General features: G+C 48.2%; 1 non-coding gene across 1 annotated transcript; it reads left to right on the forward strand.

Annotated features, from left to right (window-relative positions):
• Positions 1-9361: 9361 nt before the first annotated feature.
• On the forward strand, positions 9362-9434 carry trnak-uuu (transfer RNA lysine (anticodon UUU)). The gene has a single exon. It is a non-coding gene; the product is annotated as a tRNA-Lys (tRNA).
• The last annotated feature ends 6193 nt before the right edge of the window (positions 9435-15627 follow it).

The raw sequence follows: 15627 nt of genomic DNA on the forward strand, positions 1-15627 counted from the left end.
GGCGACGAGTAACAGAATACGAATCTTCACGCAACCATGGCGGTTGTTGGAACATTAGAGAGATCCGTAGAGGGTGATGATTGGGAAGCCTTCGTCGAGCAGCTCGACCAGTACTTTGTGGTCAACGAGCTGGAAGGAGACACTAACATGGCGAAGCACAGGGCGGTTCTCCTCACCGTCTGTGGGCCTAAAATATACAGCCTCATCAAGAATTTGCTCACACCGACAAAACCAACGGAGAAGGAATATTCAAATTTGTGCACACTGGTTTGCGACTACCTCAAGCCGAAGGAGAGTATCCTCATGGTCAGATATCGTTTTAACACGCACCATCGCTCCAGGGACCAGGACCTGGCGGATTATGTCACCGACCTGAGACACCTCACGGGAACTTGCGATTTTGCAGCTGCGTTGGGGCAAATGCTGTGGGACTTTTCCGTGCTGGGCATCAGTCACGAGGTCATTCTTCGAAAGCTGCTGGCTGCTGAAACCCTAGACCTGAGCAGGGCCATCGCGATCGCCCAGGCTTACATGGCCACGGACGATAACACGAAACAGATACCTTCTCAACATCGAAGCTCACCGGCAAGTACTGTGCATAAAATGATGTCGCTAGCAGGCCGAACTGCATATGGCAGGGCCTATACGTCTGTGGCTGCAAGACCTGTGATGACTCAGAGTGCGCCATCGGGGGTGAATGTGAATCTATGAGCACCGTGTTGGTGCTGCGGGGGTAATCATCGTGCTCATTAATGTCGATTCAAGCACTACGTGTGCAAAGGCTGCACAAAGATGGGGCACCTCCAGTGAATGTGCAAACGTGCTGTGACAAACCACGTGGCAGAGGATGATCGATCCGGCATGGATCACGCAGCACAGGCAACTCAACCCGAGGAACAAGGACGCCCAGGTGCCGCTGGGGATGTTGCATTTTATCAGGGAGGTTTTGAGTGTGTGCCCGAAACGTTTCCTCTGCCTGTAAAATCCTGACCCTTGCAGTACAGACATGCACGAGGCACATGCTGAAGTCAAGGTCACTCTGGACCTGCACCTTTATTTCACAGATCTCAAGTGCCAGTCTTGCCTGAGACCTGCCTTTATATACCTGTGTGGAACAGATATGCAGTGTCTCCTGCAAGTGCACCCTGGTGGTAAAGTACGCTTTGGTTAGAGGTCATATCTAGTTACAGTCATGTATAGCATGGTAAGGTACAGTTATATATTGTAGTGTGAGATACATGACATAACCCTCCCCCAAGGTATTATTGTCTTTATAGGTTCAGTCTCTCAGGTGGTCTCCGCTCTCGCGTGGAGCGTCTTAGTTGTGGTTCAGTTGTTTGCCTTGGTGCCTGTTTTTCTTTCGGTGTGATTGCTGGTATCTCGCCTGGGCTGTCGTTTGAGACTGCCCTTTCTCAGGTTGTTCCCTCTGTCTGTCCACCAGGTGTGGTGTGAGTTCCAATTTGTAGTCTGCCTCTGGTTCTGCAGTGTTATCAGTGAATCTACTTTTTACTTGGCCTACATGCCTCCGGCAGGTTTGGCCATTGTACATTTGTACCACAGTAGCCTGTTTACTTCCTTATCTGTTACTGTCCCTGCAAACCATTTGGGACCCCGGCCATAGTTGAGCACAAACACTTTGTCCTCTATCACATTCCACCTCCCCCTCGAATTTCGGTCATCGTACTCAGTTAGCTTCCGGCGCTTTGCCTCAACAATTTCATGCATATCTGGGAGGATTAAAGGGAGTCTCGTCTTTAAGGTTCGTTTCATCAATAGTTGCGCGGGGGGAAACCCAGTCAACGAATGCGGACGAGGTCTGTTTGTCATCAGCAGTCGCGGCTCTGCAGCGTGGGACCTTGGATTTTTAGCATTCTTGTTTCACGATTTGCACTGCTCGCTCCACCTGGCCATTGGATGCCGGCTTGAATGGTGCCGTCTGAACGTGATTTATGCCGTGGTCAACTATGAAATCTTGAAATTCTGCGCTGTTGAAGCACGGACCATTATCACTGAGCAATATGTCAGGGATTCCGGGCGTAGCAAACATGGTTCTCAGGCTCTCCACAATGGTGGAGGTGGTGCTCGAGTTTAAAATGGTGCATTCGATCCACTTTGAAAATGCATCAACGACTACGAGGAACATTTTGCCCATGAATGCGCCCGCATAGTCTACATGCACCGGCGACCACGGTTTGGTGTGCGAGGGCCAGGGGCTTAGAGGGGCCTCATAGGGGGTATTACTGCGTTGGGCACAAATGGTGCATCGACGGACGCAGAGCTCCAAGTCCGCGTCAATGCCAGGCCAGCAGACGTGGGATCTGGCTATGGCCTTCATCAGGATGATCCCTGGCTGCTCGCAGTGGAGCTCCGGGACAAACGCTCTCTACCTCGCAAGGGCATAACTACTCGGCTGCCCCACGTCAGGCAGTCTGCCTGTAGTGATAGTTCATGCATGCGCCTATGGAAAGGTTTGATCTCCTCGGAGCAGGCATCACGAGTCTCTGCCCAGTCACGAGTTAAAACACATCTTTTGACGAAGGATAACGTGGGGTCGCTGGTCGTCCAAGCTCTGATTTGGCGAGCCGTCATGGATGAACCTGTGGATTCAAAGGCATTGATTGCCATGACCATCTCACAGTCCTGTTCGTCGGACCCTTCCGTGGTCGCCAGGGATAGCCTACTAAGCGCGTCGGCACAGGTGTCTGTGCCAAGTCTGTGCCTTATTGTACAGTCGTAAGACGCTAGCATGAGTGCCAACCGCTGAATGCGCACCGAGGCGTTGGCGTTTATTGCCTTGCACTCGGATAGCAGGGACGTGAGGGGTTTGTGGTCAGTTTCTCACGCGAACTTGGCCCCGAAAAGGTATTGGTGCATCTTTTTGACACCGTACACGCACACGAGCGCCACCTTCTCAACCATACAGTACCCGAGCTCCGCCCCCGAAAGTGACCTGGAGGCGGAAGCTATGGGTTGTAATTTACCCGCATCATTGACATGTTGTAAAATGCACCCGACCCCATACGCTGACCCATCAGATGTGAGAACTAGCTTTTTACCTGGATCAAAGAAAACCAAAACACTGTTCGAACATAGAAGGTTGCATGCCTTATTGAAGGCGCGTTACTGGGTCTCCCCCCAAAACCAATCGCACCCCTTCCTGAGTAGCACATGGAGAGGCTCTAGCAGCGTGCTTTATGTCTGCATAATGTTCCCAAAGTAATTGAGTAGCCCGAGAAAGGCGCGCAGTTCTGAGACATTCCGGGGCCTGGGTGCCAGGCGAATTGCTTCTGTTTTGGATTCTGTTGGGCAGATTCCATCAGCGGCAATCCTTCTGCCCAAAAATTCAACCTCGGGCGCGAGAAACAGACACTTGGATTTCTTAACTCTTAGGCCTACCCGATCCCATCGACTTAGTACTTGCTCCAAATTGCAGAGATGGAAGTCGGTGTCCCTGCCCGTGATAAGTATGTTGTCTTGAAATACAACCGTCCCCGGGATGGACTTGAGCAGACTCTCCATTTTGGGCTGGAATATAGCAGCTGCCGACTTGATGCCGAATGGGCATCGATTGTACATGAAAAGGCCTCGATGTGTGTTGATGGTGGTGAGTAGCTTAGTCTCTTTGATCAGTTCTTGCATCATATACGCAGATGTGAGATCTAGTTTCGAGAAAAGTTTTCCTCCAGCCAATGTGGCAAATTGATCCTCCGCTCTGGTCAGCGGGTACTGGTCCTGTAGGGAGACTCTGTTTATGGTAGACTTATAATCCCCACAGATTTTTACGGATCCATCAGGCTTCATGACAAGGTCCCACACAAGAGATTAATGTGCAAAGTTAAAGCACATGGGATTGGGGGTAGTGTGCTGATGTGGATTGAGAACTGGTTATCAGACAGGAAGCAAAGAGTAGGAGTAAACGGGTACTTTTCAGAATGGCAGGCAGTGACTAGTGGAGTGCCGCAAGGTTCTGTGCTGGGGCCCCAGCTGTTTACATTGTACATTAATGATTTAGACGAGGGGATTAAATGCAGTATCTCCAAATTTGCGGATGATACTAAGTTGGGTGGCAGGGTGAGCTGCGAGGAGGATGCTATTAGGCTGCAGAGTGACTTGGATAGGTTAGGTGAGTGGGCAAATGCATGGCAGATGAAGTAGAATGTGGATAAATGTGAGGTTATCCACTTTGGTGGTAAAAACAGAGAGACAGACTATTATCTGAATGGTGACAGATTAGGAAAAGGAAAGGTGCAACGAGACCTGGGTGTCATGGTACATCAGTCATTGAAGGTTAGCATGCAGGTACAGCAGGCGGTTAAGAAAGCAAATGGCATGTTGGCCTTCATAGCGAGGGGATTTGAATACAGGGGCAGGGAGGTGTTGCTACAGTTGTACAGGGCCTTGGTGATGCCACACCTGGAGTATTGTGTACAGTTTTGGTCTCCTAACTTGAGGAAGGACATTCTTGCTATTGAGGGAGTGCAGCGAAGGTTCACCAGACTGAATCCCGGGATGGCGGGACTGACCTATCAAGAAAGATTGGATCAACTGGGCTTGTATTCACTGGAGTTCAGAAGAATGAGAGGGGACCTCATAGAAACGTTTAAAATTCTGACGGGTTTAGACAGGTTAGATGCAGAAAGAATGTTCCCAATGTTGGGGAAGTCCAGAACCAGAGGTCACAGTCTGAGGATAAGGGGTAAGCCATTTAGGACCGAGATGAGGAGAAACTTCTTCACCCAGAGAGTGGTGAACCTGTGGAATTCTCTACCACAGCAAGTAATTGAGGCCAATTCACTAAATATATTCAAAAGGGAGTTAGATGAAGTCCTTACTACTCGGGGGATCAAGGGTTATGGCGAGAAAGCAGGAAGGGGGTACTGAAGTTTCATGTTCAGCCATGAACTCATTGAATGGCGGTGCAGGCTAGAAGGGCTGAATGGCCTGCTCGTGCACCTATTTTCTATGTTTCTATGTTTCTATGTTTCTATGACGGGGACGATGGGACTTGCCCAGTCGCTTAATTCCACGGGTGAGATAATGCCTTCCCGCAGAAGCCTGTCCAGTTCGTGTTCAATCTTTTCCCATTCACATAAGGCACAGCTCTCGCCTTGTGATGGACCGGTCTGGCATCCTGTGTGACGTAGATTTTTACTTTCGCCCCTTTGAAGGCTGAAAGAGATGTTCAAAACGACTTTGAACTGTTGAGCAGGAGGTCCGTTCCTCTGACGACACGGTGTGAGCATCATCCCATTTCCAATTTAGTTTTGCCTGACAGCTTCTTCCCAACAATGTTGGGAGATCTCGGGGGACAATCCACATGAAAATCGGTTCACTGTCCGTTTGTGTGTGACAGAGAGCATGGCGCTGCCAAGGACTGGATGATTTATTTGGTATAGGTCCTTAGTTTGGTGTCGATCCTTGTGAGTTTTGGTCTGTTGCTTTTGTGCGGCCACAGATGTTCAAATTGTTGAACGCTCATGAGAGATTGACTAGCTCCCGTGTCCAGTTCCATGTTGACGGGTATCCCGTTGAGTAGGATCCTCATCATTATTGGTGGCGTCTTGTTGTAAGAACAGTGGACATTGATCGTGTTGACCCGCTGTACCTCGGTGTCCCGGGCACTGTCCCCACCTTATTCTATTCCGCTTTCCGACCCTTCTGATTCGTATACCAGCCGAGCTGCTGTTTTTTTGCACGTGAGGCAGATGTCCTGGAAAGTTGCAGTTTCTGCAAACAGCATGCTGAAATCGACACCCCCTTGTTGAGTGCCTTCCCCCACATCTCTAGCACAGACCGCTTCCTTTGTTTCCGAAGGATGAGCTGCGTCTGGCTGATCTCTCTTGAGCTTCTCTCATTCTGAAGTTGATTGCTCGCATTGTGGGTTGATGAGGTGTGAATGGCCGTTCATTTGGCCCTTTATCGGCTTCTGGCGCCACTGCCTGCTGTGAAACCCTGCTCTCCTGCCTTTATCTGTGCGTGGGGCTAGCGGCTTGTTTCAAGCTGTGAACCCCTTGTTGCGATGTTTCGTTAGTTGTCGTACCCGCAGTGTAGATCAACCTTGTTTCTTCTTCTACAGCCAAGAATGTCTGTGCAATCAGTGCTGCTGCCTCTAGGGTCAAGTTCTTGGTCTCTATAAGCTTTCGGAATATGCCTGCGTGGCCTATTCCTTCAATAAAAAAAGTCTCTCAGTACTTCTCTCCTTAGTTCATTGGAGAACACACATAAACTAGCCAACGTCCGAGGTTCCGCCACAAAGTCGGGAATGCTCTGGCCCACACAGCGTCTGTAGTTGTAGAACCTGTGCCTGGCCATATGTAGGCTGCTCGCTTGCTTCAGGTGGTCTCTCACCAGTGTGCGCAACTCCTCAAACGACTTGCTTGCTGGTTTCTCGGGTGCCAGCAGGTCCTTCATTAAGGTGTATGTTTTCGAGCCACAGCTGGTCAAGAGATGGGCTCTTCTCTTGTCTGCCTTATCGTCGCCTAACCAGTCTTTGGTTAAAAAGCTTTGCTGGAGCCTTTCTATAAAGTCCTCCCAATTGTCTCCAGCATTATATTTCTCATCTGAGCCGTTGGTAGCCATTCTGTGGATTCTGTGATCCCGTAACTCGTCGCCACTTTAAAGTCCTGACCCTGCAGTACAGACTTAGACGGGGCACATGCTGAATTCAAGGTCACTCTTGACCTGCACCTTTATTTCACAGCTCTTGAGTGCCAAACTTGCCTGAGACCTGCCTTTATATACCTGTGTGGAACAGGTATGCAGTGTCTCCTGCAAGTGCATCCCTGGTGGTAAAGTATGCTTGTGGTTACAGGTCATATCTAGTTACAGTTATGTATAGAATGGTAAGCTACAGTTATATACAGTAGTGTGAAATAAATGATACTGCTCACCTGGGGCTCGCTTACCGTGTCGGAATTTTGAGTAGAGCGCTTGCTTAGGGAGTCTCGTGTCGGGCATGTGGACAATGTGGCCCGCCCAGCGGAGCTGGTCGTGTGTGGTCAGTGCTTCAGTGCTGGGGATGTTGGCCTGAGCGAGAACACTGATGTTGGTGCGTCTGTCCTCCCAGGGGATTTGCAGGATCTTGCGGAGACAGCACTGGTGGTATTTCTCCAGTGATTTGAGATGTTTGCTGTATATAATCCATGTCTCGGAGCCATACTGCGGGGCAGGTATCACCACCGTCCTGCACACCATAAGCCTGGTGCCAGATTTGACGTCCTGGTCTTCAAACACTCTCCTCCTCAGATGATCGAAGGCTGTGCTGTCACACTGGAGGCGGTGTTGGACATCGTCATCGATGTCTGCCCTTGCTGATAGTAGGTTCCCGCGGCGTGGAAAATTGTCCACGCTGTCGAAGGCCACACTTAAAGCCTTCCTAAATATAGCACCGTCATTCTATTCTCTTAAAACAAGTTCCTGAATTCTCGGCTAGCTGTGTAGGTTAGAGCTGTGGTTTTATCCTCAGATAGATTCTATCACAGTTTTTCCGTAGTGTAGTAGATATCACATTCGCCTCACACACGAAAGGTCCCCGGTCCGAAACCGGGCGGAAAGATCTTGAAAACTTGAAAATGAGACGATTGGCTGACTCCTGTTCCTAACGCTTACGTTCGTATGATCTCTTGACCTTTCACAGGAGAACAAACTCTCCTCTGAACATGCATGAGAAAGCTTCAGAAAATATTTCCACCCGAGGTGCTTTCGTTTGTGAGGCGAACGTGTTAACCATTACACTGCAGCAACATCTACACTTTTAGCACCAGATTACCAAAATTAAACCCAATGAGATCGGGATAAAAGTTCCTCACATGCTCAGGGCAAAACATATGATTACCGGTCTACAAAAGAATGAACAAACTTCAGTACCAGGTCAGACGGAAATGTTAAGCGAGCAGGTGGACTGCTGAATTGTACTTTTAAGAAGTTGGTGGTGACAAAACAAATGGATTCCGCTTCATGATTAAATATAAGAAATGTCAGAAGTGGGACATAAACCGACATTTCCAGAGGAAACAGTGACCTGAACACAGCACCTTACACCGCTCGGCCATCCTGAATATTCAGTGCTGCCTATGGCCACCTGCAGGTTGATTTTGAAATTTTGTGTCCTATCACATGAAATAAATGAGGGCAGAAATCGTATCTCTGCCTGACACCGGGGAAACAGTTAGACAGACCTTGGAGCAAGGGTCTGGTTATTGCCAAACAGCCAAGGAAATAATAATTCTGGAAGAAAAATATCCAAGAGAACAGTAACCCCGAAGTGATGTGAACACACAACCTTCCGATTTGTATTCAGACACACTACCGTTGCACCATGAGACCTACGCAGTAAGCTGGAGATGTTTTACTATATGAAGGATCTACATACAAGGGGCTTTAAAATCCCCTCCCATTCCCACCAGGTATCACAGGCAGCGCTCAGCTGACAGGCACCGTATGATTTCTTCTTAAACTTTTCTCTTGCTTTCACGGGAAACCATCAATAATTAACCCCTCACCTTCTGTTGCACAATCAAACAAATGCTAACGCAGGAACAGTCCATACTTCAATCATTTGTCCTGTGCTTTGCATCTTAACTCGAAAACCATATCCCATTTTACTCACTGTATTTTAGCTTTCTGGTTCAAAGTCTTCAGGGATCTGGGGCAAATTTATTATCAAATTTAACAGCACCGGTTATTCCTATCGTGCACACAAAATACAATCAGTAGTGAAGATAATATCCCACCGTGCGTATTTGCAGATTCAACGCAATAGGATTTCAAATAAAGTGAAAGAATTTTACACTGAAAAGATTTGCAAGTGTTACTTGTATTTGTGTCTTCAATGAAACTTTGTGGCGTCTGACTCCCGTTCATGCCTCTGCTGAATAAGAAAGGAGGGTGTGACGTTGACCAGACTGCACTGGTATTTGTCAGCTCATCCTTGAAATCCAGTGGTTTCTCGCCCTTTGATGGGCTGCAGTGTAGCGGATATCACGTTGGCCTCACACGCAAAAGGTCCCCGGTGGATCCGTTTTCTCTCAGTCAACGTTATCCATTTATTGAAGTGAAATAAAGAGCAATTAATGAATAAGGGACCCCTTTTGCCAGGAGAATAAATAGCAAATAAAAACAGCAAATACTGGAAATCTCAGCAGGTCAGGCAGCATTTTCCGGGAGACTAAACTCGCCTCCGATTGTTCATCCACAGAAAGTTTAAACATAAAGTTTCTGCCCGGGATTTAACCAGGGACCTTTTGCGTGTAAAGCAAACGTGATAAACACGACACAAGTTTCAACAGCAAGTTTCAACATCTGGGGCGGAGCCAACAGGCGCCTGGCTGCAATGAGCGATAAAAACCTGCGTTGGGCGGGAGCCCGGCTAGCTCAGTCGGTAGAATATGAGACTTTTAATCTCAGGGTCGTGGGTCCGAGCCCCACGTCAGGGGATTATATTTATTTAAATTTCATGCAGCTTTCATGGAAAAACATCATTAATTAACCCACAATCTTCTTTTGCACAATTAAAGAAATGCTAACTGAATGAACTCCAGAATTCAAGTTTGTGAGATACTCAATCATAATTTCAATCATCATTAATCCACCCACAATATTTGACATACGTTAAGGATGCCACATTTGCCCAGCCAGGCTAGCTCAGTCGGTAAAGCTTTAGACTTTTAATCTCAGGGTCGTGGGTTCAGGGTTGGGCAAATAAGTTTTGTTGAACTTTTCTGTTGCTTTCACGCGAAAACATCATTAATTAACTGATCAATTGGAGAGGCTGGGTCCGTTTCCTTTGGAACAGAGTATTTGTCCTCCAGGATCGTTAGTTTCCTTGCTGAATCACAATAACTAGACCCTATATCTCTCTCTGGATGTTCGGGGGTGTCCCGCACATTCCCAGTCGTGTGATTGCCCCTTTTCTGTTCTCCAATTCAATCCATATGGCCTCGTCCAAAAATCTGTCCATCTCCACCTGAAATATATTCAATGACCCAGCCTCCACAGCTCTCTGGGGCAGAGATCTCCACAGATTCACCACCCTCTGAGAGAAGAAATTCCTCCTCATCTCCGTTTTAAATGGGCGACCCTTAAACCTTCAGGGAATAAGGGGTTATGGGGATCAGCCATGATCGTATTGCATGGTGGAGCACGATCGAGGGACCATGTGGCCTACTCCTGCTCCGACTTCTTATGTTCTTATGACCCCTTATTTTGAAACTGTGCCCCAAGTTCTAGATTCCCCCACAAGGGGAAACATAGAAACATAGAAAATAGGTGCAGTAGTAGGCCTTTCGGCCCTTCGAGCCTGCACCACCATTCACTATGATCATAGCTGATCATTCCCTCAGTACCCCTTTCCTGCTTTCTCTCCATACCCCTGATCCTTTTAGACATAAGGTACAAATCTAACTACTTTTTGAATGTGTGGGTTAATACGCGTGAAAGTAACATAAAGGTTTAAGGAAAATAATTCACGCAAGGTGGGGCTCGAACACATGACCTTAAAATTAAAAATCTCATGTTCTACCGACTGAGCTCGCCAGACTTGCCCACTTCTACATTGTCAATGGTGAAGCCCAGGAGGTTGATGTGTATAAGTCAAAGGAACATAAGAAATAGGAGCAAGAGTCGGCCATACGGCCCCTCGAGCCTGCTCCACCATTTAATAAGATCATGGCTGATCCGATCATGGACTCAGCTCCACTTCCCCGCCCGCTGCCCATAACCCCTTAACCCCTTATTGTTTAAGAAACTGTCTATTTCTGTTCTAAATATATTCAATTTCCCAGCTTCCACAGCTCTCTGGAACAGTGAATTCCACAGATTTACAGCCCTCTGAGAGAAGAAATTCCTCCTCATCTCAGTTTTAAATGGGCGGCCCCTTATTCTAAGATCATGCCCCTAGTTCCAGACTCCCCCATCGGTGGAAACATCCTCTCTGCATCCGCTGTTGGTGAAAATAAATTCACATAGACTCTGGTAAGGTAAGAGAAACTACTTTATAGCTAACAGAGCTCTGGGAGAAGAGTTGAGATCCATCGATCTCCCCGAGTGCCTTGTGCCGCAGGGTTCTAAGCAGTTTACAGGGGGCGGAATACAATCATTTAAATTAATTGACAAACAACCAATCGATCCATATGGCAACACAATTAATTTACATTCAACTTTTTAGTCCGAGTAAAACCTGAAAGCATGGTGCGAGTTTGCGGGCCCTTCCTCCTTATCTTCTTTGTGGTTAGTTATTCTGTTGCAAAGCTTTCGATGAAACAGTGGCAAGCACCTGGCCAGGAGTCATTTGTTGCTGCAGAGTTCATATCAGGGACAGCAGATAGGCTTCTTGGTACAAAGTTCATTTCGTGGTGGCTTACCCCATCATGCTTTGCTTTGTCTGAAAATCCACTCCAACATCGTCATTCTATTCTCGGAAAACCAGCTGCTGAAGTATCGGCCCGCTGTGTAGGTTAAAGCTCTGATTATATTCCTAAGATTACTTTAACCACTCCGTTTCTGTAGTGTAGCGGTTATCGCACTCGCCTCACGCGCGAAAAGTCCCTGGTTCAAGCCCAAGCGGAAACATTATTTTGGAGGCTATTTTGTTGTAAATAAATTGAACAAAAGTCACCCAAGATTCCTTGTCGCATGAGCAGTGAATATTTTAAACCAGTCTCCCACACACAAAGTGGATAAAGTCAGATAGGGGAGAAAACTTCATCAATGATTAAGCTCTTTAAATGATTAACATAAGAACAGAAGATATACGATCAGGTGTCGGCCATTCGGCCTCTCGATACTGCTCTGCCATTCAATAAGATTATGGCTGATCTGACCATGGATTCTGAGTTAAGGCACTCGGGGGCCTGTTCTCTCTCCCCTGAGAAGGTTCACTTTCTATAGTCCAGCCTCTAAAAGGCACCACTCTGTGCACAGTACTTGCCGGGTTTGAGTCCTGAGGATGAGTCATCCGCCTAGAGCCACAGGTCGAGGTCATGAATGCTTGGCTCACGGAGATGGCCTTCTGCAGTGTGACTTTGGTATCCGCTGACAGTAGCGTATGAAGAAGGCCCTCGTGGCCGATTCCGATGACAAAGATATCCCGCAGTGCTTCGGTGAGGTGGTCACAAAAATCCCACGGTGCCGCCAGCCTCCTGAGGTCTGCAGCATATTTATATCTCCTGGCCTTCGGGCCGTCGGTGTGTATAAAACAGCTGTCTGGCTGTGAAGATGCTCTCTTTGGGCTTGAGTTGTTCTTGGATCAGTGTTACAAGCTCCTCGTACATCTTGGTCATTGTCTTCGCTGGTGCCAGCAAGTCCCTGACGAGGCCGTAGAAGGTGGGCCCACAAATGGTTGGCAGGATAGCTCTGCACTTATCAGCCAGTGTGACCGGGTTGTCACCTGCCAGATAGTTTGCTGTGAAGAAATGGACAAGCCACTCCACAAAGGCTTCCCAATCATCACCATCGGCGAACTGCTGCAACGTACCAAGTTTAGCCATTTTCGTGTGAAGGTCCGTAATCGCGTCGCCAATTGTTATACCTTCAGATGCTCTGATAATGACTCCACGAGACAATGTGTAGTGCTTGAACTGTAGTGACCTTCGGCCTTTATTGATAACCACAGAGTGAGCATCACACCTGATGGCTTGCCTTTTATACGAGGCCAGGCACACCTGAACAGGTAAGCTACAAGCCTTCCACTGCAGTGCCCTCTGGTGCACAACTTGCAATAGTTCAAGCGATAACCATGTCGGACACATGACAGGTGTCACTGTGGAACCGTTGCTCTCACTCAAAGTTAGACACACTACCGTGGGCACCACGAGGTCTAGGTAGGTAGCCATTGACATTCAGGTTCATATATAAATATATATAAATATATCGACATGTATCATAACTGTTCCCTGGCGGTCAAGGGGTTAAGATCCAGTGCGCTAACCTGGTTTCAATCCTCGATCAATTCATCGCATAATAATAATTGAGGTCTGTGAGACGATTAATAATTGCTGTAATCACCATGAATACCAATACTTTTTGTGATAGACCGAGCTTACAGACTATCTGGCTTCTCCTGCCCTTTGCCAGGCACGTGTTCGAGGTATAATTTTGTAAACAGGATGAGTTCGCTGATTGCGGGGAGATGGTAGGAGACTCTGTGGCCCCATTGTGAGGAAGTGAACACGGTTGCTGGGTGATTGGTGACATTTCTGTAAAGGTCAGCGGAGGAGAAGGATTGAGAACTTTCAGTGTGGGACAGAAGTTGTTTAAGGTGAGCCAACACATTCCCACTCAGCACAGAGGGAGCTCACTGGTCATTGTTCTTTTGGATATTGTCCTTCCAGAATTAATATTTCCTTTGCTGTATCGAAATAACCAAACCCTTGCTCCAAGGTCTGTCTCACTGTTTCCCCGGTGGCAGGCAGAGATACGCCTGCTGCCCTCGTTTATTTCATGTGAAAGGACACAATAGTTCAAAATCAACCTGCATGTGGCCACACACAGCACTGAATAGTCAGGGTGGCCGAGCGGTGTAAGGTGCTGTGTTCACGTCACTGTTCTCCTCTGAAGATGTGGGTTCATGTCCCATTTAATCATTAAGCGAAACCCATTTGTTTTGTCACCACTAACTCCTGAAATGTGCGATTCAGCAGTCCACCTGCTCGCTGAACATTTTCGTCTGACCTGGTGCTGAAGTTTGTTCATTCTTCTGTCGACCATCAATCATATATTTTGCTCTGAGCATGTGAGGAACATTTATCCCGATCTCATTGGGTTTAATTTTGGTAATCTGGTGCTGAAAGTGGAGATGTTTCCGCAGTGCAACGGTTAACACGTTCGCCACCCACGCGAAAGCACCTCGGGGGGAAATATTTTCTGGAGCTTTCTCTTGCATGTTCAGAGGAGAGTTTGTTCTTCTGTGAAAGGTCAAAAGATCAGAAGAACGTAAGAGTTAGGAACAGGAGTAAGGTATTCGGTCCATATTAAATTTTTCAAGATCTTTCCGCCCGGTTTCGGAACGGGGACCTTTCATGTGTGAGGCGAATGTGATAACGACTACACTACGGAAACACTGTGATCGAATCTATCTGAGGATAAAACCACAGCTCTAACCTACACAGCTAGCCGAGAATTCAGGAGCTTGTTTTAAGAGAATAGAATAAGGGTGCTATATTAAGGAAGGCTGTAAGTGCCTTTTCCACGCGTCGGGAACCTTTTCCACGCCTCGGGAACCTACTATCAGCAAGGGCAGACATCGATGACGAGGTCCAACACCGGCTTCAGTGTGCCAGCACAGCCTTCGATCACCTGAGGAGGAGAGTGTTTGAAGACCAGGACCTCAAATCTGGCATCAGGCTTATGGTCTACAGGGCGGTGGTGATACCTGCACCGCGATATGGCTCCGAGACATGGACTATATACAGCAGACATCTCAAATCACTGGACAAATACCAGCAGGGCTGTCTACGCAAGATCCTGCAAATCCCCTGGGAGGACAGACGCACCAACATTAGTGTTCTCGCTCAGGCCAACATCACCAGCTTTGAAGCACTGACCACACTCGACAAGCTCCGCTGGGCGGGCCACATTGCCCACATGCCCAACATGAGACTCCCTAAGCTAGCGCTCTACTCAGAACTCCGACATGGTAAGCGAGCCACAGGTTGCCAAAGGAAACGTTTCGGGCACACCCTCAACGCCTCCCTGATAAAATGCTACATCCCCACCTGCACCTGGGAGTCCTTGTTCCTTGGGTTGAGTTGCCTGTGCTGCGTGATCCGTGCCGGATCGATCATCCTCAGCCACGTGGTATGTCACAGCACGTTTGCACATTCACTGGAGGTACCCCATCGTTGTGCAGCCTTTGCACACGTAGTGCTTGAATCGACATTGATGGGCCCGAGGATTACCCCCTCAGCACCAACACGGTGCTAATAGATTCACATTTACCCACGATGGCGCGCTCTGAGTCATCACAGGTCTTGCAGCCACAGACGTATCGACCCTGCCATATGCAGTTCGGCCGGCTAGCGACATCATTTTATGCACAGTACTTGCCGGTGAGCTTCGATGTTGAGAAGATATCTGTTTGGTGTTATCGTCCGTGGCCATGCATGCCTGGGCGATCGCGATGGCCCTGCTCAGGTCTCGGTTTTCAGCAGCCAACAGCTTTCAAAGGCTGACCTCGTGGCTGATGCCCAGCACGTAAAAGTCCCACAGCATTTGCCCCAACGCAGCAAGGTCCCGCGAGGTGTCTCAGGTCGGTGACATAATCCGCCAGGTCCTGGTCCCCGGAGCGATGGTGCGTGTCAAAACGATATCTGGCCATGAGGATACTCTCCTTCGGCTTGAGGTAGACCCAAATGAGTGTGCACAACTCAGAATATTCCTTCTCCGTTGGCTTTGTCGGTGTGAGCAGATTCTTGATGAGGCCGTATATTTTAGGCCCACAGACGGTGAGGAGAACGACCCTGTGCTTGGCCATGTTAGTGTCTCCTTCCAGCTCGTTGGCCACAAAGTACTGGTCGAGCTGCTCGACGAAGGCCTCCCAATCATCACCCTCTACGGATCTCTCTAATATTCCAACGGCAGCCATGGTTGTTTGAAAGTTCGTATTCTGTTACTCGTCGCCAATTGTTGTGT

Source organism: Pristiophorus japonicus, unplaced genomic scaffold (assembly GCF_044704955.1).
Source record: "Pristiophorus japonicus isolate sPriJap1 unplaced genomic scaffold, sPriJap1.hap1 HAP1_SCAFFOLD_60, whole genome shotgun sequence".
Classification (NCBI taxonomy): Eukaryota; Metazoa; Chordata; class Chondrichthyes; family Pristiophoridae; genus Pristiophorus; species Pristiophorus japonicus.